Here is a 27,349-nt window from a genome sequence, read left to right as displayed (position 1 = left end):
CTAGACTCAGAGGTCTTTTCTCCTATAAATAGTCTCACATTTTGGCAGAGCCAAGATGGCAGACCAAAGACAGGGACTTGCCCCAACTCTTCCCCAAACCCCTCTGAAAACCTTTAAATAATGCCCTAAAACAAATTCTGGAGAGGTAGATCCCACAGAAGGATGGAGTGACACAATTATCTAGCCCAGAAAAAACATAGAGGGTTGGCCTTTCATTCCAGTAACAAGTAGTATTAAACTTTAAAAGTTAATAAAACTATTCTTAGTAATTCCATTTTCTACTTTTCTATAGACCCCCTCAGGGAAAATAAAAACTTATTTTAATGTACTCAAATGTTTATGATGGATGCATTGCTTTTCATGTTTTTGAAATTCTGTAACAAATTAGCTGTTCAAGAGACTATAATCGTGAGCCTGCAGCTGTCATTTGGTGCAACTTTGAAGAAACTACACAAAGACTATTAGCAGGGCCAGCTTTCTCATGAAATAGTAATTTCTCTTGAAAATATCTCTACTACTTTCTCCTTTGGACTCATTTTTTTTCTTGACTCTACAATTAGTTATTAACTCTGAGACAGCTCTAGAGACATTGAACTTTAGGACCATGTGGACTGTTCCTGCTCTCTGGGCAGATCCCTCAAAGGATGTAATTAGAGAAGAAATTTTTAAGAACACAGTATTAGAATGACTCAGACATGAGTTTCGGTTTTTATTGAATATAGATAAAATCCTCCTTTGTCCACAAAATGCTCATGGACTTATATGAAATCAACTTTACAATCTACGGAAGTGCAATTGTTTGGAAAAATACTGATGTGAGGGTATTGGACGAAAAATTGGAAATAATAAGATCCATATAGACCTTTTAAATTGAAATGAATTACCATGGACTTTTCTGTCTCCGTGGTGATACCAAAGTAAATGGTACTCAGTAGCATTTTCATTGACCTTAGCTTCTGTCTTTCAACACAAGGAAAATATATCAGAATCAAGGACTCGGAGCAATTCACTTTATGGAGAGGTAATTTATTTATAAAAGTAATTCACATTTCTGATTCTATCCCAAACTGTGTTGTGCCTTAAGATTATCATTGCTAACCTAAGTTGAATGAGTGGTTTTTTTTCACCTGTTTCAGTGAGAAATGAAAAAGAGTCTTTATTATCAAAATAAAGAATTAAATCACTTAAAAAATCCCTGGAGATCATCTTCTCATATGACCAATTTTTATTCTTTTCATGAAATTAATCATGAAATTGAATGATTCAGCTGATTATTTTGAGATGTAAAATACATGGGATATATTATACCATTATCCATTTTGAATTAATATCTCTACAGAGGCTAGAAAAATATGAAGTTCAAGCTTAGGAAAATGTTCAGAAAATGGCATATGCTATTAATTTCCAGAGAATATTTTAGTGATCCAATTTTGACTATTAAGAAGACAAAAAGTTCAGACAAAGTCAAAAGCAGGAAAAAATGCATGGTATCTTTTATTTCTTCCCTCCTCGTAGATATATCTAATGAACATGAGGTGATGATGATAATATAACAATGATAATTATTTATGACATTTACATTGTACTTGATGTTTTTTAGTTCTATAACAGGTCCCTTTATTTTAAAAAGAAATTATGCATTTATTTAGTATACTTTCAATCTTATAATATGATAAACATATTTGGAAAAGTTTAAATAGTAGTTTAAAATGACATCTTTTGATGGATTATTTCCACTATAATAAGGGTATTATAGAGAAAAATATCCTTATTTTTACAATGGGACAAACCCCAATTGATTGAATAAAACAAGTGATGGAGTGTCATTTGGATAGCCCTCAGATTACTTAAAGAAAGTACTTAAGTATGTAAAAAGTACAAATCTTGTCATATAAGTGATGAGGGGACCTTGAATCAGTCTCACATTTCTGTGCCTTAGCTTCTTTTCACCACAATCACTACCATTTTACTTGTTATGTGAGAAAAAATATTGTTATTGAAGTGGGAGTGTCTTTGAAATTTTAGAACAACACTGACAGGTCAATTTAAAAAGTTTTGTTTCCAAAAATAAACTAAAATACTCATGCCATTAGAAATGGGGAAACTCATCGCCAGTACGTCACTCCAGAAGACAACAGCAAAAGTACCTTTGTATAATGAAATTATCATTAAATTAATTTTTGAAGGAACAAAAAGTAAAAACAACATAGGTGTCCATTTATTGAGGAATACTCAAATATGACAGAACATGTTTGTATTATCAGAACATTTGAATACCTGGAACTTAGAGAAATAATAGATTTTTAATGAATCAAAGCATAGTCAAATAGCTAGAAAACAGGAAACAATCTCCACAAAATAAACAATAACATAAATAGAAAGGACAATTGAAATGTAATGCAATTATTGTGTTCAAACTCGTCACAGGAAATACTTGAGAAACAATGCCTTATTCCTTTTGTTACAAAGAAGTGAAGCTATGAGTAAGGTTCATTTCATGTACTTTCAGATGTACAGGGACATACTGAAAAACGAAAGTGATGTAAAAAGGGCATCAATAAAATGCTTATTTTCTATAATTACATTTATAGGTAAAAATTTCACTGCTGAAACCACGAAAGAAAAGCCAAATTTTATGGACAATATTAAAATTTGCAGACAATATCCATCATTTCTTTTTTACCCTCTGCCCTAGAAAAGCTCTGTGAAGCAGGGAGTGCTATGTTATGACCAGTTTTCTGGTGAGGAAACTGATGCCCATAAATGTTAAGTGGATTATCTGTAAGAAAGGGCACACATGAGAACTGAACGCAAGGCTCCCCTAACTACAAGTCTGATGCTATATCTGATAAACAGCTACTCTCACTTTCCTCTTCCCCCTAAAAAGCATGGTAAATAGCAACAATGTCACTGAGTTTGTCCTCCTGGGCCTTACCCAGAATCTTGAGGTACAAAAAATACTATTTACTGTATTCTTAATTATCTACACATCAACTATGGTGGGCAACATCCTGACTATCATAACTGTCATTGGAAGTAAGAGCTTGAGGTCCCCTATGTACTTCTTTCTTACCTTCTTATCTTTCATGGATGCTATCTATTCCACTATCCTTGTCCCTAAAATGACCCTAGACATACTCTATGAAAAGGTAACCATTTCTTTCCAAGCTTGCATGGTGCAGCTCTTCTTGGCACACCTATTTGGTGGAGCTGAAGTTTTCCTCCTCATTTTTATGGCCTATGATCGCTATGTAGCCATCTGCAAACCTTTGTATTACTTAGTTATTATGAGATGGCGTATATGTGTTCTGCTGTTGTTGGTATCCTCGATTGGAGGTTTCATGCATTCAATAGTTCAGGTGCTTTTCATTTTTATTCTCCCATTCTGTGGACCCAATGTTATTGATCACTTTGCTTGTGACATGTACCCTTTACTGGAACTTTCCTGTATCTACCTATATAATTGGCATCTCAGTGGTTGCCAATGGGGGAGCCATATGCACAGTTGTCTTTGTACTCTTGCTTGTCTCCTATGGGGTCATTCTACACTCTTTGAAAGCCCAAAGTTCAGAAGGTCGACAAAAAGCCCTCTCTACTTGCATCTCCCACATTACAGTTGTTGTCTTCTTCTTTGTCCCTTGTATTTTCATGTAGGATAGGCCTGTCTGTACCTTCCCCATTGATAAATCTCTAACTGTCTTTTATACTGTCATCACTCCTATGCTGAACCCTTTGATCTACACTCTGAGAAACACAGAAATGAAAAATGCCATGAGGAAGATTTGCAACAGAAAAATGATGTCCAGCTGTAAGGTAATGGATTTCCTGACCAAGCAATGAGGTTTCGCCAGGGAAATGATAGAAGACTGTTACATTCCTAGAATGTAATGGTTTTTGAGGCTGAGAAAGCAGAACATGAATAAATCAAGAAAAAATGTAAACTTTCTGCCATTAGTATTAAAAGTCACATTTTTGTTGTCATTGGAACTATTTCTGTAAGATCATGGTGGTTCGATTCTATCCAGATAGTGAGATTGATGTATATTTTTTCTCTTTGTTTTCTTTTTTCCTGTAATGTGACATGTAGAAATGTTTTACACAGTTTCATATGTATAATAAACTTTATGTTCCTTGTCTTCTCAATGGCTGGGGGAGAGTATATATGCATGAAGGGAGATAATTTGCAACTAAAAATAAAATTTTTGAAAGCATCATGGTTCAACAGGGTGAACCATTCTTTTTGACATTTTAAGAGCAATAAATTCTTCTAACAAAGGTGCAGAGATCATCCTAAGAAAAATATTGTTCAAATATGTTTAAAGATGGCAATTGATATGTCATATGATGTGTTTGTAGTGTTGGGTGGATATTCCAGACAAAGGGGGAAAAGTAATTAATTCATCTCTTAATTTGAAGTTATTATTGGTCCAAGTTTCTAATATAAATCTCTGCTGCTAGGTTTTGTGTGACTGTAATTGTGGCTCCATCATATTTAAACTGTTTTAATCTTAACACTTTTAGTATTTTATCGTTGAACTGGGGATTTCTGATTTTGACTATGATATTCCTATTAGTTTTCCTCGTAGGATCTCTTTTAAGTGGTGACCAATGTATATTTTTTCCTTTCTACTCTTCTCCAACCCCCCTTACTCTAATGCTTCATGACTCTTTTCTTTAATTATTTCTAGTGTTACTGTATCAAGGTTCTTTTTCTGATCATAAAATTCAGTCTGATTATTTTTATATTTTTTCTTCTTGATCAATTCTGCAAATCTGTTATTTTCCTTATAAAATGTTTTACCTTCTCTTATATTTTTTCATTATTCATATTTTGTTTAACTATTTCTTGATCTCTTAAAATTTTTTTTGGCTTCACTTTGACCAAATCTGCTTTTAAAAGTGTCATTTTCTTCCTTAAGATTCTGGATCTCCTTTTCTAATAGATTGACTTTCCTTTCATAACCTTGTTGGTTTTTTTTTTATTCTTAATTTTTAAATTTTTCCTTCCATCTCTGTCATTTGGCTTTTAAACTCTTTTAAAAAATCTTTTAAAGCTCTTTTTCTTCGGGTGACCATTTGACATTACTCTTTGGAGGTTTCTTTCAGCATCTTCCTTTCAAGATGTTCCCCAGTCATCTCCATTCCCATAATATGGTTGGATTCTCTCTCCTTTCCCTGTACATTTTTTTTGTGGTAATAGCTTAATTTTTGTAATCACCTCCAGCCCTAGAGTATGGGGAATGATGCCTCTAGTCCCAAATCTTCAGTTCTCCCCTCCTGCCTGGAAACAAAGCCAAAACTCCAATCTCCTGTAAGTGCCCACAGTCAGAGGCTTTCTGTCCCACAACTTCTCTATTCACTGGGGATGTGCTGCTTCCATCTAGCCCCGCAGCTCTTTCCAGCACAGCTGGATCTGGCCTTATTTATCAGCAGAGCTTCCCTCAGTCTCCCAGGGCTCAAATGCCCAACTCCCATCACATTCTGGAGTAAAAGTTCCTGTGGCTGGGGCCAATGCAGCCTCAAAAACCATATAACCCCAGGACATGCCACTTGTTTAAGTCTCTTGCCTTTTTTTCTTAAAAGAGAACTTGGCCTGGAGGTGTTTCCTGTTCGCAGGGACCAAACTTTGTCCTGGGATTTTTCTTCTGATCTTCTCAAATTGTCCCAGGAAGACCTTGATTTTGCCCCTGTTCTTATTTATCTCTGTCCATATTTTCTTCGCCCTAAGGTACTATTTTAACTCAGTTGTGGGGAGAAAATCTTGAGAACTTGGAATTTCTGACCTCCTCTTCCATCTTCCTAGAATCCTCTCTCTGAATGAGTTGTTTCATTTTATTTTTCTTAATTTTTGCAATGAAAATTCATCAAAATCATCAAGGTCATTATAATCTTCATCATCTTATCCACAAAGTGGAAGAAAAAAAGTATCTTTCTCATATGTCTTCACTTGATCCAAGTTATCTCTTAAAGTAATATTTTCAGCTTCTTGTAAGGAAAAAAGTTCAAAAGGTGAGGGAAAGGGGAAGTTGTGGATTGGATAATAAATGTAACCTTACAGGAGTTAAGTTTGGCATGCGCTGATTCCTGGCCAGAATCTTTTAGATTTGGCTCATTTTTTCTGCTACAGGGCAAGATAGGTGGATTAATGAATAGAGCACTGGTCCTAGCATCAAGAAGACTCATCCTTATAAGTACAGCCTCAGACACTTACTAGCTATGTGATCCTGTGCAAGTCACTTAACCCTGTCTGCCTTAGTTCCTCATCTTTAAAATGAGAAAGAAATGGCAAATAACTCTAATATCTTTACTAAGAAAACCCCAGAATGGGGTCACAGAGAGTTGGCCACAACTGAAATGAGTAAAAAAATGCTTAAATATCTATGGGGCTAGTTGAAATATTTGAAATCATTCATAGTATGGTGGAAAGAATGCTGACTTCTGAATTAGAAGATTTGGGTTCAGATTCTACACATAATAGTCAATATATGATTTTTGTGAAGTGAATTCAAGTTCACGAGTTTTAATTCCTTTCTCTTTAATTTTACGGCTTTGGACAATATGGTTTTCCTAGTCTAGTTCTTTCTTGCTCCCCCAATTCTGCGAGATTTTTTCCCCTGTACGTTTTATACAGGCATGATCTAACACAAATCTATACACATAAGCTCTTGTTCTGTTTTCTGGGTATTCAAGTACAAATGCCCACATAACTTAGAAATATTCAAGCAGAAACTCTAAGAGAGTGGTAGGGAACCTGTGGCCTGGAGGTTACATGTGGCCCTCTAGGTCTTCAAGTGCGACCCAAATCATTTAAAAGTCACATTTGAGAACCTAGAAGGCTTACTGTAGCCTTCAGGATGCAGGTTCCTCACCACTGCTCTAAGATGTGGTGCCAAAAAGGGATTCCCAGACATGTCGAGTTCCCACAGTAAAGCTGTCATTTGAGACTACATCTAGGCCTTGTGTGAAGTGTCTTTATGATAAATGAGGAGAAATTTCAGGTAACAAAGCAATATTGAGATCATTTACCTTGAATAGGCAAGGTTTTGTCAGGCTTTGGCTGGTGTTCAATGCAACAATATGTCAGAGGTAGAAATGCAAATACATTTCTATACCATCTATATCTATCTATATCATAACATTATATATATATATATATATGTATACATATGTATATATATGGATGATAAAGACAAATAGACAGAGATGATAGAAATAGAAATTTAACTCATGTTGAAACAAGCCAAATCTTAATACATACACATATTCACACACATATGTGTATATGAATGTTGTTGATCATTCATTTTCTTGCGTGTGTGTGTGTGGGTGTATGTGTGTGTGTGCCTGAATATGTTTGCCGTTTTAAAACTATTTCTTTGGTATTTTTAAGCGTGTCAAAGCCTGGCCTCTTCTTACCTTTCCCATCTATTTACAGCTAACTTGCCTTCAGTTTCTCCTTGATTTATCTATAATGTACTCCTTCCTATTTCTCACATACCAGGCTCCATATCTCTCATCTCTAGACCTGATCACTGACTCTCCCCCGTCCTGATATTCTCTCCCACTAGACTTCTTTTTTCAGGATTCCTTAGTTTATTTCAAGAGTGAACTTAAGGACATCTACTTAGGGAGACTTTTTCTGATATAAGCCCCTTCTCATCCCCATTCTTTTAACTTCTTCCCTTCAAAGGTCACCGTGTATTTGACTTATATATGTCATATATATCCCTATTTGTGAGTGAATACACACATCCACACATGCACATCCACACGTATATAAATGTATTTGAATGGAAACTTTGCTGTGATGTTGGAATTTTTTATTTGGATAAAGATTTGCAATAATTGGATAAATTTAAGACAGATACAGACTTTAATCTCACACTGCATTAAGTTGATTTAAAACAGGAATAAATAATAATACTTTCTCTCACAAATTTGTGATGGGAAATGGTACATAAATTTCACAAGGTCTCTGAGAGGTGGAAATTCTCATGAATGATCAATGCAACTTAATCACTAGTTATGATATATAAGATTTACTTTTTAGCAGCTAATGACAAACACCATATTAAGTTTCATTTTTAACAATATATATGCACATATTCATATGTATATACACACATGTGTGTATGTGTGTTTGTGTATGTACACTAGCTTTTTGTAGGGTAAGGATCTCTCAATACATGATTTTCTCCTACCACTGGCACACAGCCTTAAAGAAACTATACTGACTGACTGACTAGTGCTGTCAAACAGTTTATTTGAAAATCTTGTAGGTAAAAGAATAGTAGCATAAGTGGAGGATGAATTTAAATTAGTAAACAACCTTAATATTGTAATGAAAGGCAATATAAGGTTTATTTCTGTACAACATATTTTGATACTCCCTGATGGTTCTAAGATGACTTCTGACACTAATGCCAAGATACCATGTTTTTCAAAAAATCCTCTATTTGTGCTACAGATTTTTAAAAATATACTATTATATTTATTGTAATGCTTAAACACAATAAGACGAAGTTTTAAAGTCAGTCTTTCCTGGAGCACTTTGATTTCTTTTTTGCCTCTTTCATTTTGTACTTTGAAGTAAACTTTTTCACAAATTTTATTTATTTTTTGTTTTCAACTGACACTTCCACAAGATTTTGAGTTAGAAATTTTCTCCCCGTCTTTTTCCTCCACCCACCCCAAGACAGCATGCATTTTGATTGCCAGTCTGCCCTCCTTTCTATCACAACCCTCCCCTCTCTCATCCTTATCCCTTCTACTTTCTTGTGGGGCAAGATAGATTTCTGTACCCCATTTCCTGTATATCATATTTCCCATTTGTTTTTAAAACTTTTGAGTTCCCACTACTCTCCCTTCCTCCCTCCTTACTCATCCCCACTGAGAAGGCAAGCAATTCAAGAGGTTGCATATATGTAGTTATGCAAAACCCTTCCATAACAGTCATATTGTGAAAGACTAACTATATTTCCCTCCATCGTATCCTGCCCCCCACTTATTCTGTTCTTTCTTTTGAACCTATCTCTCCTCAAAAGTGTTTACTTCTAATTAACCCTCCTGCCGTTTGCCTCCCTTCTCTCCCCCGCACCCCCTGATTATCTGCTTCTCCCCTACTTTCCTGTAGTTTAAGATAGATTTTCATACCAAATTGAGTGTGCATGTTATTGCATTCTTAAGCCAAATACGATGAAAGTGAGGCTCACTCTTTCCCTCTCACCTACTCCCTCTTCACATCCACTGAAAATCTTTTTCTTCCTTCTTTTATGTGAGATACATTGCCCCATTCTATTTCTTCCTTCCTCCTCCCAGTATATTCCTCTCTCACCCCTTAATTTTATTTTTTAGATATCATCCATATCTATTCAACTTACCTTGTTCCTTCTGTCTGTATGTAATAGCTCCACCTACCCTAATACTGAGAAAAGTCTCAAGAGTTGCAAATATGGAGAATAGCTAAAAAAACAAAATTTACTATTAAGTGGAATATACTAGGAGTAAGAGAAAGGGAGAGGTAGAATGTAGCAAATCATCTCACATAAAAGAGGCAAGAAAGAGCTTTCACAATGAATGGGAAGAGGAGGGAGAAGAAAGGAGATGAGTGCACCTTACTCTCAAGGAATTTGACTTAAGGAGGGAAAAACACACACTCAGTTGAATATGGAAATCTATTTTACCCTGGAGGAAAGCAGTGGAGAAGGGGATAGGAGAGAGAAGTTAATAGAAGGGACAGCAAATTGGGGAAAGGGGTAATCAGAAGCAATTATTATTGTGGTAAGAAAGGTCAAGGGAAGGAATGGAATAAATGGAGGATAGAGTAGGACAGTGGAAATGTGGTTAGTCTTACACAACATAAATATTATGGAAAGGCTGTGCATGGCTACACATGTATGACCTATTTTGAATTGCTTGCTTTCCCAATGAGGATGGGTGGGGAGGGAGGAAGGGAGAGAATATGGAACTCACATCTTTAGTTAGGTTTGTACTTCCTTTTCCATTTGTCCAATTTTCCTTTTAAATTTTTCTGTGATTGCTTTTTTTCATATTTTTAATATCATTAGCCAGTTTTCCTTCTATTCCCAATTTGGCTTTTAAAATCCTTCCTGAGCTCTTCCAGCAATGCTCTTTGGTCTTGAGACCAGTTCATAATTCCTTCTGAAGTTTCAGATGGAGTACAGTCTCAATGCTGACCTCTTTGGTATTCATGTTTTGGTCCTTGTCCCCATACAAAGATTCTATTGTCTTTTCTGTTTTGCTTCTTACAGTGATGAAACTTTTCCTTGTTTTTAAAGCATATCTCTGCTTCTGAGGCATCAGAGTCTCTGCCCCACAGTTCTTGTGCTTAGAACTTGAGGCTTTGTGTGTTGTGGCCTCTGATTCTTTCAACTAGAAGCTAAAATGCCGCAGCTTTCTTGGTGCTGAACTGGCTAGTGTTGGGAAGCAGAGGCCAGGTGAAGTCTTTCTTGGTTTCCCCAGAGTTGCTCTGGAGTCAGCTGTGTTAAATGTGGGGGACAGGTGGTCTGGCCACGGGAGGTCTCCTGTGCTGAACTATAGCATAGGTAAGGTATAGCATAGGTTGGTGATCTGATCTGCTCTAATGTCTTCCCGACTCCCCTGGGGTGCTGAGGCATGCCTGGGGCCCTGGTGTTGGCAGTTGTGGTTTCCACCCATCTGGGGCTCAGGATCTCCTCCCGGGTTGCAGAGGTGGAGCTATCTGGGACAACTCTGGTCCTGCACTAGTCCTCTTCAGGCACAGAAAGAGGGAACCTCCTTAGTGATTTTCCTAGCCTCAAGGGCTAAGAGACTATTTACTCTTTTGGCTGACCACACTTTTCTAGGATTTTTCCTAGGGAAATATTCTCTGGACTCTTCAAGGTTCACAAGGGGAGGGAGATAACAATTATCAATTGTTCCACCATCTTGGCTCTCAAAACTGCATGTAGGTGGCTTACAGACATTTAATCTGCTGGCTGATAGTCTCAGGAGTGGCTGCTGCAATTACCTGGGGTTTTGCGCTTCTCTCTCCCTCGGTTCCACTGAACTCCAGTCCTGTGCTGATATGTTTAAGAATCTGTAGTACGTCTGCAGATTCAAATAGCATGGGGCTTCCTGCTCTGCCTTACCACAGAATTGACTGCGCTGGTACAGCCTGTATATTCTGTGCTCCTCCAGCCCTGGGCAACAGATCTTCCCCATGGACCTTCCAGTATGTTCTGGGCTGAAAATCTGCCACTCAAAAATCTGTTCAGATTATCTTTTTAGAGGTATCTGAAGGAGTTTATCTTAGAGGTTAGATGACTCGTTGCACTCACTCTGCTATTTTGGCTCCATCCTGTCAAAGTTTTAATAATGTATGTTACAAATTATTTTAGCATTCAATTGGGAAAAAATGTACAGGCAATGGGATATAGAAATCAATTTTGCCCTACAGGAAAATAGAGGGGAGGAGGATGGAAGAAGTGGGGGGTGGGGGGTAATAGAAGGGAGGACATGCCAGAGGAAGGGGTGCAGGAGGTGCATGCTGTCTTGAGGTGGAGGGTGGGGAGAGATGAGAAGAAAATTTTGAATTCAAATATTTTGTGGAAGTGAATGTGGAGAAGAAAAAACTAAATTTTATATTAAAAAAAGTTACAAATATGTTCTTTCCATGTAGGAATGTAAACTGTTCAACTTTAGTGAGTTCTGTATGTTTTCTCTTTCCTGTTTACCTTTTCATGCTTCTCTTCATTCTTGTGTTTGAAAGTCAAATTTTCTTTTCAGCTCTGCTCTTTTCATCAATAATGCTTGAAAGTCCTCTGTTTCACTGAAAGACAATTTTTCCCCTGAAGTATTATACTCAGTTTTGCTGGGTAGGTAATGCTTGGTTTTAATCCTACCTCCTTTGCCCTCTGAAATACCATATTCCAAGCAGTGCAATCCCTTAATGTAAAAGCTTCTAGATCTCGTGCTATCCTAATTTTATTTCCACAATACTCAAGCGGTTTCTTTCTGACTGCTTGTAATATTTTCTCCTTGACTTGTGGATTCTGGAATTTGACTGCAATATTCCTAGGAGTTTCACTTTGGGTATCTCTTTCAGGAGGCACTCATTGGATTCTTTCAATATCTGCTTTACCATCTAATTCTACAGTATCAGGGCAGCTTACTTCAATAATATCTAGAGAGATAATTTCTAAGTTCTCTTTTTGATCATAGCTTTCAGGTAGTCCCACAATTTATAAATTGTCTCTCCTGGACTTATTTTCTTGGTCAGTTGTTTTTCAAATAAAATGTTTCACATTGTCTGCTATTTTTCATTCTTTTGGTTTTGTTTTATGATTTCTTGATTTTTCATAAAGTCATTAGCTTCCATATGCTCCATTCTATTTTCCTCAGGGAGCTTTTGGACCTCATTCTATCAAGCCATTTCTGTTTTTTAGGGCATTGTTCTCCTCGTTGACATTTTGGATCTCTTTTGCCATTTGGGTTAGTCTGTTCTTTAAAGTGTTATTTTCTTCAGCACTTTTGGGGTCTCCTTTAACAAGCAGTTGACTCATTTTTCATTATTTTTTTGCATCACTCTCATTTCTCTTTCCACTTTTTGCTTTACTTCAATTAATTGATTTTCAAAATTCTTTTTGAGCTCTTCCATGGCCTCAGATCAATTCATATTTTTCTTGGAAGCTTTGGATGGAGGAACTTTGACTTTGTTGAGTTCTGTTTGCATACATTGGTCTTTCTTGTCACCACAGTAAGATTCTACAGTCTGATTCTTTTTCTGGTTTTTGCTCATTTCCCCATCTATTTACTTGACTTTCGCACTCTTTGTCAAGTAGTTCTCTGCTTCCAGTGAGGTTGAGGGTGTACAGTCACCTGCTTCCCCCCAAAATCTCCCGGCTGAGAGTTCCAGAAACAGTCGCTGCTGCTGCCCTCACTGCTACTGCCATGGGATGCTCCCCCAGGGCTCCTTCATTATCCCTTCAATGTCATGGGGCTGGGGCCCGACCACTCTACTCTCTCACACAGGTCCCATAGGTTTTTTCCACTAACTTAACAATTTGTCCTCATTGCTTTGAGGTTATCAAGTCTAGAAACTTCCACAGGTGCCTGAGATTCAGTCCCCCCAAAGACTGCTCAAGTCCCATCTGTGCTGGAATAGTCCACACTGGACTGTGGTCTGCTCCTAATGCAGCATGATAGATAGTTCCCAGCAATCTTCCATGCTGTCTTGGGCTAGAGATTTGCTTCACTCCATCATTCTGTGGATCCTCCAGCTCCAGAATTTGTTTAAAGTCATTTTTTACAGGTATTTAACAGGTATGGGGGAAAGCGCTAGCAAGTCCATGCTGTTATTCTGCCATCTTGGCTAGGTCCCTGGTCCTTCATTTTCAAAGAGAACTGATGTCTTCTTGGAGTGTTTTCTTGAGTAGCGTGTGAACTAGACTTTAGTGAGGAATTGCACAAAGTTATCAACCTCACTCTCCCTTCCTGAGTCATCAAAATCCAGTGCCAAGATAAAAGTCAGGCTGACTGGTGATGGACAAGGATACAAAGGCTCACTTTGGCATCTTCAATGTCTCACCAAGCTCTTAACATTCTACATTGCCAGCTTCAGCTGCCTTCATTGCTGTTGGAACAAATTGCTCTTATTCACCCACTCCCCTGGGAAAAGTCTTCATATCCTTAGAGTACATAGCCCCCTAACTTCACGACATGTTTGAAACTTATCAGTTCCCTTCAAACCAATATAATCCCTGTATTGAGATGATTTACCAAGGTGTGGGCGCTGCCCATAATATAGCTTCTTGAAACTACAAATGGGAGTTGGGTGACAGATGGACACCAAAGGTGCAGGAGAAACTCTGAAAAGAACTTGGCAAGCATTCATGTCAGAGATGCTAGTTCTTTTTGAACACCCCATATATACATGTATAAATATATGTGTATATATGCATTTGCAAACATACATATGTATAAACACATATGTGCACGTTATGCTTGTGTGTGAATACATGGACATAAGGATATATACAAAGATATATATATATATATATATATGTATATATATATATGTGTATATATATATACATCTTATGCATATACACATTTTCATATATAACATCTAGAGAGAGAGAAGAGATTTATATATAGATATAGATATAGATATATATAGATATATATATAGATATATATAGATATATACACATATATACATGAACATATATTAGAATCTGTAATTCATAGATATAAGTCATTGTGATGAACCAAGCCAAAATCTCTCTCTCTCCCTCCCGCTGTCTCTCACTCACTCATGCACACACACATGCACATGGATGTGCACATACACTCTTATAATCAACTAGGTGGGTCAGCAGAGAAAGGGCTAGAGATTCGTATCAAGTAAACCTGAGTTAAAATCCATCCTCAAACATTTACTAGCATTTTGGCTACGGGCTAGACTCTGCCTTAATTCATTGGAGTAGAAAATTAACAAACCATTCCAGTATCTTTACCAAGAAAACTCCATGAATACTATGGTCCGTGGGGTCAAGGAACATCAAATACGACTGAATGATTGAACAATACATACAAACATACACCCATAAATAATACACATATACATATGTGTGTATGTAAAATTGAAGGTTAGTTTTAATTCTGTTTTGCTAAAAACAAGCTAGATTTAGTATTCCTTTTCCAGGTTTCTTCTCCTTGTAAACTTCACTCACCACCCATATTCCAGAGAACCTAGCCTACAAGGTCAAGTTTTTCTCTTCAAATTACCCTCCACTTTTGTGACCCCACTTTCCATTGCGCATTCTTCAGAGATATTTAATTGACTTAGAAAAATCAGATCGCATCCATTTAAATCATTGTAGCAATTCCCATTGACTGATGATTAATCTCATCATTTGAGAATCTTTGTCTAGTGACTCAAATCACAGTTTGGCCATGGTTATGCCGATTCAGAGAGTTTCAAATGATGTGATCTTAATTCTCTCAATGTCATCCATATACAATTGGAAGATGACACATCTATGTTGTTTGAAATTTTGCTCTGATAATTGTTATAAAAGGTACTTTCAGTCTTCATTGACCGTTTTGGTCATCCAGAGAGACTATTGAACAAATTTGCTGTTAGTCTTAATAAATTGTGTTTAGAATTTTGCACCTCATTTTACCCTAATTTCTATTGTAACAGCTTACATAGACATACACATATGTTAAACATTTCTTCACTAATAACTTTAACTTAGAATTATCTTTCCCAAATTTCAGGGTTATATACTTCGCTCCCTCAAAAGTTTGGCACTTTATGCCATGAAAAAGATTGATCAGCTCAGTTTCCTTTTCAACGGAAATCTGTGAAGACATTTAGATAGAGAGCATTAGTTTCTTCATATTGTACAGATGTTGACTTCAAGGCAAGTGATCCATGAATCGGAATCCAACAATCAATCTGATCCCAGCATCCATGCATACTGAAAGTGATATTCAACCTGCCTTCCTGACTTCGCAAAGTTTAAACAATTGAAGATTATGCTCAATCCTTTTAGAATATATTAAGAAAATGATGAAACTAAATGCCTATCAAAAAGGCAAGTGTGCTTTTGTCAGTTCAATTTAGCAGACCATAGTGTCATGTCTTTTCATCCTTTGATCTGCCTTGACAGGACAGATAATATCAAAAATATTTTTTTCTTTCCTGTCATTATTAGATACTAAAGGAGAGAATTAAAGAATTAAAAATAACCTCCTGAATCATTTCCAGTTGTACACTTCATTCTTGGTAAAAAATTTCCTTATCTCAACAATTTTGCCCCAATCCAATCCTTGACTCCTGTTAAAACCATGACTTTGACACTAGTTAGCAGTTCATCTCTTAACATTATTCTGAGAAGGAAGCTATCTAAAGATTATAGGACAACCCTCACTTTAGGCATAGGTGAACTACTAATGTGAGACACTACTGTACCATAATACACCTCCACCTCTACCACTGCATTACATTAGTTCCACTCAACACACAATCTGAAAGCAAAAACTAGCCTAGTCATGTTGGATCTCCAAGGTGCTTAAGTCGTTATACAAAAGCTAACCACTGATTTAATTCAAGAGTACATTTCAGTTCAGTTCAATTTATTTCAATTCTATGAACATTTAACAAATTCTTTCAAGAGATAATGTTGGTCTTGGTTTCAATTATATAAAAGCAAACCAAACAAACACCAAGTAAATTATTCTTGACCTTGAAAATTCTATATTTCTTTGGAGAAAATTAAATGTAGACACATATATATCTGTATATTTACATATACACAAACATGTGTATTTGTGCATATATGTAAATATATGTGTATATGTTGCGTGTGTGTCCATAGATAGGCAGATAGTGTAATATATGGGCAGGAGAACATTAACACCATGGAGCCATTCTGATAGACTTTGTGTGGGAATAAGCACTTAATCTTAGTCTTTCAAGAACCATCATAAGAATTCCTCAAGGCAGAGACAAAAGGAAAAGTATTAACGATAGTGGGCAGCTAGGTGGGGAAGGAGCGAGAATGTTGGGCCTGGAGTCAGGAAGACTCATTTTTGTGAGTCTGAATCTGACCTCAGAAACTTACTAACTGTGTGATCCTAGTCAAGTCATATAACTCTGTTTGACTCACCTGCTTTATGTGTAAAGTGAGCTGCAGAAGGAAATGGCAAACCACTTAAATATCTTTGCCAAGAAAATGCTAAATAGGGTCAGGGAGAGTTGGACAGCACTGAAATAAATGAATAACAACAACATTAATGACAGTGGGAAGGCTGTTCAAAGTTAAGGAGCAGGAGAGAGAGTCTAGTGCATAAGAAAAAGCAAGTAGTGCAGCAAAGATGGAATATAGTATCAGTCAGTCAATAAACATTCATGAAATACCTAGATTTTTACCAAGCACGGTATTAACACTGGGAATATAAAAACAATGCAAAATATTCTTCTCAAGGAGCTCACATCCTAATACGTGAGACAATATGCAAACAACCTTTCTGATCAAGGCATGTATAGGACAGAGGGGAGTAATCAATGAAAGAAAGATGTCAAAATTAAAGGGGGTTCATTACAAGCTTCTTCTAGGAAGGAATTTTAGTTGAGATTTGAAGGAAACCAAGATACAGAGATGAAGAAGAAAAACAAATTCCAGGAATTAGGGTCGGCAGGTGAAAATATATGAAGTAGGAACACATAATGTTTTATATGAGAAACGGCAAGGAAGTGAGTGTCACTGGATCATAGAATATGTGTATTCGGGGAAGGGAGAAATATAAGGTATATAAATCTTAGAAAGTTGAAGGAGGAGCAGGATTTTAAGAACTTTGAACACCAAGCTTAGTATTTATATTAAATTCTACAAGTTAGGAATCCACCGAAGTTTATTGAGCAAGCGTAGGGGTGACTTGGTCAGACCTGTACTATAGGAATATCAATTTCACAGGTGACTGAAGGTAGACTGTACTTAGGAGACATTTGTGGCAAGGATGCCAACCAGTAAACTATTGTAATAGTTCAGGCATGAAGGGTGAGGGCCTCTGATATAGATATAAATATCATTCAATCAAAGTAAAATCAACAAAACTTCATAAGCGGTTGGATATAAGGGGTGAGAGAGGAAGGATTCCATTATAATACATGCGTTACGAGTTTAAGTGACTGGGAGGATGATTCCGACTTCTCAATACTAGTAGAAGAGTTCAGAAGAAAGAAGAGTTTAGGTGGAAAGATGAGTTTACTTTTGCATCAATGTCAAATGTTACTTCAATCTGAGGAACATTTCTGGGTGCTGGAGGGATTCCTGTGAGCTCAAATTTGCCAGGCAGTTTATTATGCTTTGTCATTGCCCTCTCACCTTTGTAAACCTGAATAAGCATAGCAGGTTGGTTGTTTGAATAGGTGGCAAAGGTCTGTGTCTGCTTGGTGGGGATGGTGGCATTACGCTTGATTAGAACAGTCAAAACTCCACCATGAGTTTCAATTCCAAGAGAAAGAGGGGTGACATCCAGTAGCAACAAGTCCTGCACATTCTCAGATTTATCTCCAGACAAAATGGCAGCCTGGACAGCTGCACCATAACCAACAGCCTCATCAGAATTGATACTCGTGTTGAGCTACTTGCCACTGAAGAAATCTGGCAGAAGCTTCTGGATTTTGGGAATTCGAGTGGAACTACTCACTAGGACGATGTCATCAGTCTGTGATTTGTCTATCTTGGCAACTCTTAAGGCCTTTTCCACAGGGTCCAGTGTGCCACGGAAGAGATCAGCATTCAGCTCTTCGAAACGGGCTCGAGTGATTCATGTATAGAAGTCGATACCTTCATAGAGGGAGTCAATCTCAATACTGGCCTGGGTACTAGAAGAGAGGGTGCGTTTTGCACGTTCACAAGCGGCGAACAGCCCTCTTGTTCTCACTGATGTCCTTCTTGTGCTTTCGCTTGAACTTGGAAATGAAATGGCTGGCCATTCGGTTGTCAAAGTCCTCTCCAACCAAGTGGGTGTCCCCAGCTGTGTACTTGACCTCAAAGACGCCATCTTCAATGGTAAGAATGGAGACATCAAAAATACCACCTCCAAGATCAAAGATCAACATATTTCTCTGCACAAAACTTTTTGTCCAAGCCATAAGTAATAGTAGCAGCAGTTGACTCACTGATGATTTGGAGCACATTGAGACCAGAGATGGTTCCAGAGTCTTCAGTGGCCTGACGTTGGGAATTGTTGAAATAGGCTGGTACTGTGACTATGGCATTTGTGACAGTCTTCCCAAGGTAAGCTTCAGCAATTTCTTTCATCTTGATCAAGACTATAGAAGATACTTTTTCTGCATATAAACTTTTGGTCTCCCCTTTGTACTCCACTTTGACCTTAGGCCTGCTTGCGTCATTCACCATCATAAAAGGCCAGTACTTCATGTCTGACTGTACAACTGCATCATCAAATCTGCGACCAGTCAGACGTTTGACATCAAAAACTGTATTAGTGGGGTTCATTGCAACTTGATTCTTTGCAGCATCACCGATTAAAAGTTCTGTGTCAGTGAAGGTAACGTAACTAGGGGTGGTCCTGTTTCCTTGGTCATTAGCGTTGATCTCCACTTTCCCATGTTGGAAGACTCCCACACAGGAGTAAGTGATGCCAAGATCAATGCCAACTGTGGGTACCTTCGAAATGGTGGCTGGGGAGTCAGGGTTCGTAGCTGACCGCTGTAGAGAAAGAAGGGCTGCTGCTGTGCTAAGTAGACCTGATGAGTTTACTTTTGGATAAGTTATCTTTCAGCTAATGATTTTTTAGATAAAGGATTTACATGCAAGAGAAGTTCATATTTTACCCTAAGGGTAAAGAGAGTCACTGAAACTTCCTTAAGAGCAAGGCATAAAATCTATTCCTTATGAATATTAGTGTTTGAAGGAGGATGAAACAATTTTGCTACAACTTTGGCAAAATTCCTAAGAGCAATTATGCATTCTGTGAGGTTCTCTGTGGTCATTGCATCACCAACTCCTTGTACTGCCTAAAGAGCACGTTAAATATATCTGCATTTAGAGGAGAAAGGTATGAAAGAGACACTGGGAGAGTTTACAAAAAGAATTATACATAAAGGAAGTATATCTCCCTCAATAATTTCAGAACTTTCTCCTTTTCTTAACTCTGATTCTGCCTACAGAGAAAGAAGAGAAAGGAGAGCTAAAGCCCTAGGACTAAAACAATATCTCCAACCTGAGCATTGATGTTCTGAAGAAAGGATTTGGGAATGCTGAATTCAGGAGATTTAAAATCCAGGAAATTACGACCCACTGTTAAGTTCAAGATACCAATTACATTTATTTTTCCTGCTTTAAAAACACATCCTGTATCCTCTAGTATCAAATCATGTGGATCCTCTAGCTTGATAGGATTTTTTATTTGATTGTTTTGTAAGTTATCCACTTTATCAGTGGTCCCAGAAAAGGACAAGTCTTGACAGAGGATAATTTGGAGTAACTGGATAAGAAGACAATTAAATCTCAGACATGAGGTAGCGTCTTGTTTTCTCTTAAAGCTAAGAAATTCTTTTTGGGGTTATAGATACAATCTGAATAAATATTTCCGTAAATCTACAGGATGTTAATTGTTGAAGTAAATAGAGCATTAAATCTGGTGTCATGAAGAGCTGAGTTCAAATCTAGACTCATTCACTGCCTAGCTGTGTGGCCCTGGGACAGTAAGATAACCACTATTTGCCTCAGTTTCTCCATCTGTACAATAGAGATAATGTTAGCACCCAACTTCAAGGGTTGTTGTCAGAATCAGAGGAGATAATATCCTTAAATTACTTCTAAACCTTAAAACTATATGTAAATGCTACCTAGTGATGATGATGATGTATTTTTGTTATTTTGAACAAACAGAGTCTAAAATAGATTTTTTCACATCTGCATTTGAATCTAGCCCTCTCTTTAAAGATAATTCACCATCATTGAATTGGTTTTGATCTTTTCTGAAGTTTCAATTTCTACCCTGCATCAATAAAAGAATAACCAATCTCAGGATTGTTTCTTTTGGTTAAAGTCACTTGTGACTACTGGCAGCCAGTTTGTTCGTTGTTTCTGGGAATTTCCCCACTCCACCCCTCTGCCCAAAACAGCATTTTGCTATATATGTAGTTTAAACACATTGAGCAGAATTCTTTGACTCCTCTGTTGACATCTTCTATATACAAATGTATGTTTGTTAAAAATGTCTCCTTATCGTATTCCGTTTGAAAGGCCTATATGCACTACTTTATCTACTCAATCTTTCTCTTCTTCATGCATCAGCATTGGGATAAAGTCAAGCTTTGTCAAAAGTATGAATAGTCTAGCACAATTTTACATTATAAGGGTCTGAAATGCTTAGGAAAGCATTACTGAGTAGTAAAGGCTGATTTTAAGGAAATTTTCATCAGGAAGTTGGTCACCAGATGAGGAAATAATTTAGACAATAACTTATAGGTATTTCTACTAAACTATGAAAAACTTGCAGACTTTCTAGACTAGGAAATATCTAAATACACAATAAAATAAAAGGACATTTGAGACATAAATGCACATATATTTGGGGACCACAAACACATCGGGAGCATTTGAAACTGATTTTGCTTTACTGGAATTAACATTGGTTTAAGAAATAGATTAAAAAAATTTATGCCCAATCATCACTTCCCTTGGGAAGATATTTTTTTAAATACTCACATTGGTATGAGAAGGCACCAAATTCTTGTTGATTTTAATTTTTTCCTTTTATTCCTTTTCTAGGAGCTCCTTTATGATGATGTTTTTCTTCTTCTTTTTCTGAAGTGATTAAATATTTATTTTTTTATCTTTTTAATTTTAAATTAATTTATTTAACTTTTAATATTCATTTTCACAAAATTTTGGGTTCTTCATCCCTCCCTCCCCACCCATTCCCTTTGGGAAGGCAAGCAATTCAATATAGGCCATAGCTGTGTAGTTTTGAAAATGACTTCCATAATAGTCATGTTGTGTAAGACTAACTATATTTCCCTCCATCCTATCCTGCCCCCCATTTCATCTATCTCTCTTTTGATCCTGACCCTCCCCAAGAGTGTTGACTTCACATTGCTCCCTCCTCCCATTGCCCTTCCTTCCATAATCCCCCTACCCTGCTTATCACCTTTCCCCCCCTTTTCTGTACTGTAAGATATGTTTTCATATCAAAATGAGAGTGTATTTTATTCCTTCTTTGAGCCAAGTGTGATGAGAGTAAATTTCATGTTTTTCTCTCACCTCCCCTCTTTTTCCCTCCACTAAAAAGTCTTTTGTCTGCCTCTTATATGAGAGATAATTTGCCCCATTCCATTTCTCCCTTTCTCCTCTCTGTATATTTCTCTCTCACCACTTAATTTCATTTTTAAAGATGTGCCTATTCCTATTCAATTCACTCTGTGCTCTCTGTCTCTCTGTGTGTGTGTGCACGCGTGCGCATATGTGTGTGTATGTAATCCCACCAACTACCCAGATACTGAAAAGTTTCAAGAGTTACAAACATTCTCTTTCCATGTAGGAATGTGAACAGTTCAACTGTAGGAAGTCCTTCTCTTTCTGGTTTGCCTTTTAATGCTTCTCTTCATTCCTTTGTTTGAAAGTCAAATTTTCTTTCCAGCTCTGGTCTTTTCATCAAGAATTCTTGAAAGTCCTCTATTTCATTGAAAGACCACTTTTTCCCCTGAAGTATTATACTCAGTTTTGCTGGGTAGGTGATTCTTGGTTTTAGTCTTAGTTCCTTTGACTTCTGGAATATGACATTCCACGCCCTTTGATCCCTTAATGTAGAAGCTGCTAGATCTTGTGTTATCCTGATTGTATTTCCACAATACTTGAATTGTTTCTTTCTAGCTGCTTGCAATATTTTCTCCTTGATCTGGGAACTCTGGAATTTGGCCACAATGTTCCTAAGAGTTTCTCTTTTTGGATCTCTTTCAGTCGGTGTTCGGTGGATTCCTTGAATACTTATTTTGCCCTCTGGTTCTAGAATCTCAGGGCAGTTTTCCTGAATAATTTCATGAAAGATGATGTCTAGGCTCTTTTTTTGATCATGGCTTTCAGGTAGTCCCATAATTTTTAAATTGTCTCTCCTGGATCTATTTTCCAGGTCAGTTGTTTTTCCAATGAGATATTTCACATTATCTTCCATTTGTTCATTCTTTTGGTTTTGTTCTGTGATTTCTTGGTTTCTCATAAAGTCATTAGCCTCCATCTGTTCCATTCTAATTTTGAAAGAACTATTTTCTTCATTGAGCTTTTTAACCTCCTTTTCCATTCGGCTAATTCTGCTTTTGAAAGCATTCTTCTCCTCACTGGCTTTTTGAACCTCTTTTGCCAATTGAGATAGCCTATTTTTCAAGGTGATACTTTCTTCAGCATTTTTTTGGGTCTCCTTTAGCAAGCTGTTGACCTGCTTCTCATGCTTTTCTTTCATCTCTCTCATTTCTCTTCCCAGTTTTTCCTCCACCTCTCTAACTTGATTTTCAAAATCCTTTTTGAGCTCTTCCATGGCCTGAACCCATGGAATATTTATTCTGGATGTTTGGGATACAGAAGCCTTGACTTCTGTGTCTTTCCCTGATGGTAAGCATTGTTCTTCCTCATCAGAAAGGAAGGGAGGAGATACCTGTTCACCAAGATAGTAGCCTTCTATGGTCTTATTTTTTTCCCTTTTCTGGGCATTTTCCCAGCCAGTGACTTAACTTCTGAGTTCCCTCTCCACCCCAACCTAGCCTCCAGATCTGCCCAGCCAGCACTTGGAGTCTAAGATTCAAATACTGCTTCCTAGGCTCAGGGCTTTTGGCGGGGGCAGGGCTGCTATTCAGTGTGAGATTAAGTTCAGGGGTTCGGGTGGGGGCAAGACTGCCACACGGGGCTCAGTTCCCTCAGGCGGTTTATGTGGATACCTTCAAGAATGGATCCGAGCTCCTGCCTGCTTTGGGAGCCCCTGTGTGTTGCTGCCCCCACTGCTGCCTCCTGAGGGGGCCTGAGTTATGGGGACACCCCACTCCCCTCTCGACCAGCCAAAGAGACCCTCTCACCAACCTACAGCACCTTTGGGTGCAGTGACCTGCGCGGGTGCTGGAGATTCTGTCTCTGAAGCCTGCTCCAATCTGCTCCTCTCGGTGTTGCGAGGCCAAGGCAGGGCTGGGCTCTGCTCTGGGTCCAGCACGTGATGGACCATTCGCGTTCGTTTTTCAGGGCTCTCTGGAACAGAAATCTCCTCCACTCCTTTGTTCTGTGGCTTCTGCTGCTCCAGAATTTGTTGGGAGTTCTTCTTTACAGGTATATTTTGGGCTGTGGGTTTCGGAGCTAGTATATGTGTCTTTCTACTCTGCCATCTTGGCTCCTCCCCCATGTTTTTCTTATAATTTTGATTGTATGCGTTTCTTTGTGCAAGAGGAGATGATAATATATCATTCTGCGAAATGTGTTGACCTTGATATTGCGTATATAAATTTAAAACTGGGAAATATAACAAACAGAAATATATGCTGCATAATCATAGTAACTAAGCTTATCTCCAAAGAAAAGATAAGAACAAGTATCTATCCCATTTCTTTGCAAAGGGTGAGGAACATGGTATGAGGACTCATTTTATTAGATAATTATTTTTATTGTTTTCACCCTTGTTTTTTTATTGCAATGTATGAGTCACTGGGTGGACTGGAAGAAAGATAACATTAAAAAGGAAATTAATACAAATTCAAAATACGTCAGTGATTTTTTTAAAAAAAATGAGTAGAAAAATAAGATGCATATAATTGTCTTTTAAATGAATTATGAGAGATTGAAATGGTATGCTGGATTTTAGGGCAGGTGACTTGGTTACAAATTTTGAGGTCTTATCAACACCAGTGTGACTTGTGAATAGTCATGCTGTTTATTGAACTCTCAATTTTCTCCTTTGCACACTGAGGGGATAAGGCTCAGTGATGACACAGTGTCCCTCCACTTCAGCACTTATGTTCCTTTGAGTTCAAAGTTCATTTGATTGATGAGTATTTTCTTCAGTTAGCCAATCAGAATGGTAAATTTTGATGTAATTTATTCCCTGGAATGAAAGTCAAGGAATTTGCATAATTTAAGTCATAAAAGTAAAGGTGTATAATGAACTGAAATTGAAACTTTGATCTACAAGTAATATTCTTCCACTGCCCACTTATCCAGCAAAGGAAGTCTGAGAGCAACTTTTTTTTCTTGTATATGCTTTCTATTTGAAAAAAACAATATGCCTAGAAACAAAGACAGGAAGCCAGAAAAAGAGACTATATAATCGCCATTTGAAATGTGATGCTTCCTGAGGAAACAGATTTCCATTCACTGGAGATCATTAAATGAACAAAAAATTTAAATGACCCTGTTTAATAAGGGTATAGGAGGGAGTCTTTTGCGGTATAGATTTTACTTAATGAGAACTTGATTTGATTAAATTCTATGATTTGGATTCTGTCTTACCTGTGGATGGAATTCAAAATCTGTCTAAATATATATATATTTCTTCTCAGGTGGACCCATTTTCGTCCTTGTCATCATTGCTAAAAATGTAAAGATAGATGGTGAAAACAATGTGATTGAATTCATTCTTCTGGGTCTCACATAGGATCCAGAAACACAAAAAAATTTGTCGTGATATTTTTACTCATTTATTTCTTTTTTCATCTCTCTCTCTCTCTCTCTCTCTCTCTCTCTCTCTCTCTCTCTCTCTCTCTATTTATTTATTCTACTGCTTTTTCCTGTATTTAAACTAGGACAACATACAACATATTGCACTCCCTATCAGTGGGTTAAGTAGTATACATAAAGTGACTGGTTGCATCTTCACGTTTCCACATGGAATGTCTTTCTCGAGAAAGGAGGAATGAAAAAGGGTGCATAAAAGACAGGACTAAATAGCCAAGAGATTTTATATGTGAGGGGAATTCCCCAAAGACCTACCAAGTTCACTTACGCTTTTATAGTGCTTTAAGATTTACAAAATGTTTTCTTCATAACTTGCACAATAACAATAGCTACTATTTATATAATACTTACGGTGTGCCAAGGACAGTACTAAATGTCCTGTGATTATCATCTTATTTAATTGTTCCAGCATCCCTGGGAGGTAGGTGTTATTATTATCCTCATTTTCTAGATAAAGAAACTGAAACAAACAATGTTAAGTGTCTTGCCCAGGGTCACAGAACTAATAATTGTCTGAGGCTGGATGTGAACTTGTGAATATGAGTCTTCCAGATTCGAAGCTTAGTGCCTTATCCACTTTGGCATCAAGTTGTGCCTAATGTGACGTGATAGAAAGATCGCTGTATTTAGAATCAAAAGACTGAGGCTCAAATTTGTCACTACTTGGGTGACCTTGGTCTAGTCAGGAAACCTCTTTAGGCCTCAGTTTCCTCATTTGGAAAAGGAGGATTAGTTTAGATAATTCTGAGGCCTCTCTTGGTTATAAACCTAAGATTCGATGATCATTACTTTTAAATTATTTATTTAACTTTAACATTCATTTTCACAAAATTTTGGTTTCCAAATTTTCTCCCCATTTGTCCCCTCCCCCCACCCCAAAACACCGAGCATTCTAATTGCCCCTATCACCAATCTGCCCTCTCTTCTATCATCCCTCCCTTCCCTTGTCCCCATCTTCTCTTTTGTCTTGTAGGGCCAGATAACTTTCTATACCCCATTACCTGTATTTCTTATTTCCTAGTAACAAGAACAGTACTCTAGAGTTGTTCCTAAAACTTCGACTTCCAACTTCTCTTCATCCCTCCCTCCCCACCCATTCCCTTTGGGAAGGCAAGCAATTCAATATAGGCCATATCTGTGTAGTTTTGCAAATGACTTCCATAATAGTCATGTTGTGTAAGACTAACTATATTTCCCTCCATCCTATCCTGTCCCCAATTACTTCTATTCTCTTTTGATCCTGTCCCTCTCCATGAGTGTCGACCTCAAATTGCTCCCTCCTCCCCATACCGTCCCTTCCATCATCCCCCCCACCCTGCTTATCCCCTTATCCCCCACTTTCCTGTATTGTAAGATAGGTTTTCATACCAAAATGAGTGTGCATTTTATTCCTTCCCTTAGTAGAACGTGATGACAGTAAACTTCATGTTTTTCTCTCACCTCTCCTCTTTATCCCTCCTCTAATACGTCTTTTGCTTGCCTCTTTTATGAGAGAAAATTTGCCCCATTCCATTTCTCCCTTTCTCCTCCCGTTATATTTCTCTCTCACTGCTTGATTTCATTTTTTAAGTTATGATCCCATCCTCTTCAATTCACTCTGTGCACTCTGTCTCTATGTGTGTGTGCGTGTGCATGTGCGTGTGTGTATGTGTGTAATCCCACCCAGTACCCAGATACTGAATAGTTTCAAGCGTTACAAATATTGTCTTTCCATGTAGGAATGTAAACAGCTCAACTTTTATAAGTCCCTTATGGCTTCTCTTTGCTGTTTACCTTTTCATGCTTCTCTTCATTCTTGTGTTTGAAAGTCAAATTTTCTTTTCAGCTCTGGTCTTTTCATCAAGAATTCTTGATAGTCCTCTATTTCATTGAAAGACCATTTTTCCCCCTGAAGTATTATACTCAGTTTTGCTGGGTAGATGATTCTTGGTTTTAGTCCTAGTTCCTTTGACTTCTGGAATATGACATTCCACCCCCTTCGATCCCTTAATGTAGAAGCTGCTAGATCTTGTGTTATCCTAATTGTGTTTCCACAAAACTTGAATTGCTTTTTTCTAGCTGCTTGCAATATTTTCTCCTTGACCAGTGAACTCTGGAATTTGGCCACAATGTTCCTA

General features: G+C 37.5%; 2 pseudogenes; one reads left to right on the top strand and one right to left on the bottom strand.

The window, feature by feature from the left end:
• The first annotated feature begins 2,888 nt into the window (after window positions 1-2,888).
• On the top strand, window positions 2,889-3,840 carry LOC140515424 (olfactory receptor 4A15-like; annotated as a pseudogene).
• A 13,881-nt stretch (window positions 3,841-17,721) lies between these two features.
• LOC140515790 (heat shock cognate 71 kDa protein pseudogene) overlaps window positions 17,722-27,349 on the bottom strand; it is a 48,154-nt pseudogene continuing 38,526 nt past the window's right edge.

The sequence above is a fragment of the Notamacropus eugenii genome, chromosome X (assembly GCF_028372415.1).
Source record: "Notamacropus eugenii isolate mMacEug1 chromosome X, mMacEug1.pri_v2, whole genome shotgun sequence".
NCBI classification, from domain to species: Eukaryota; Metazoa; Chordata; class Mammalia; order Diprotodontia; family Macropodidae; genus Notamacropus; species Notamacropus eugenii.
This window is presented reverse-complemented; position numbering and strand designations above follow the sequence as displayed.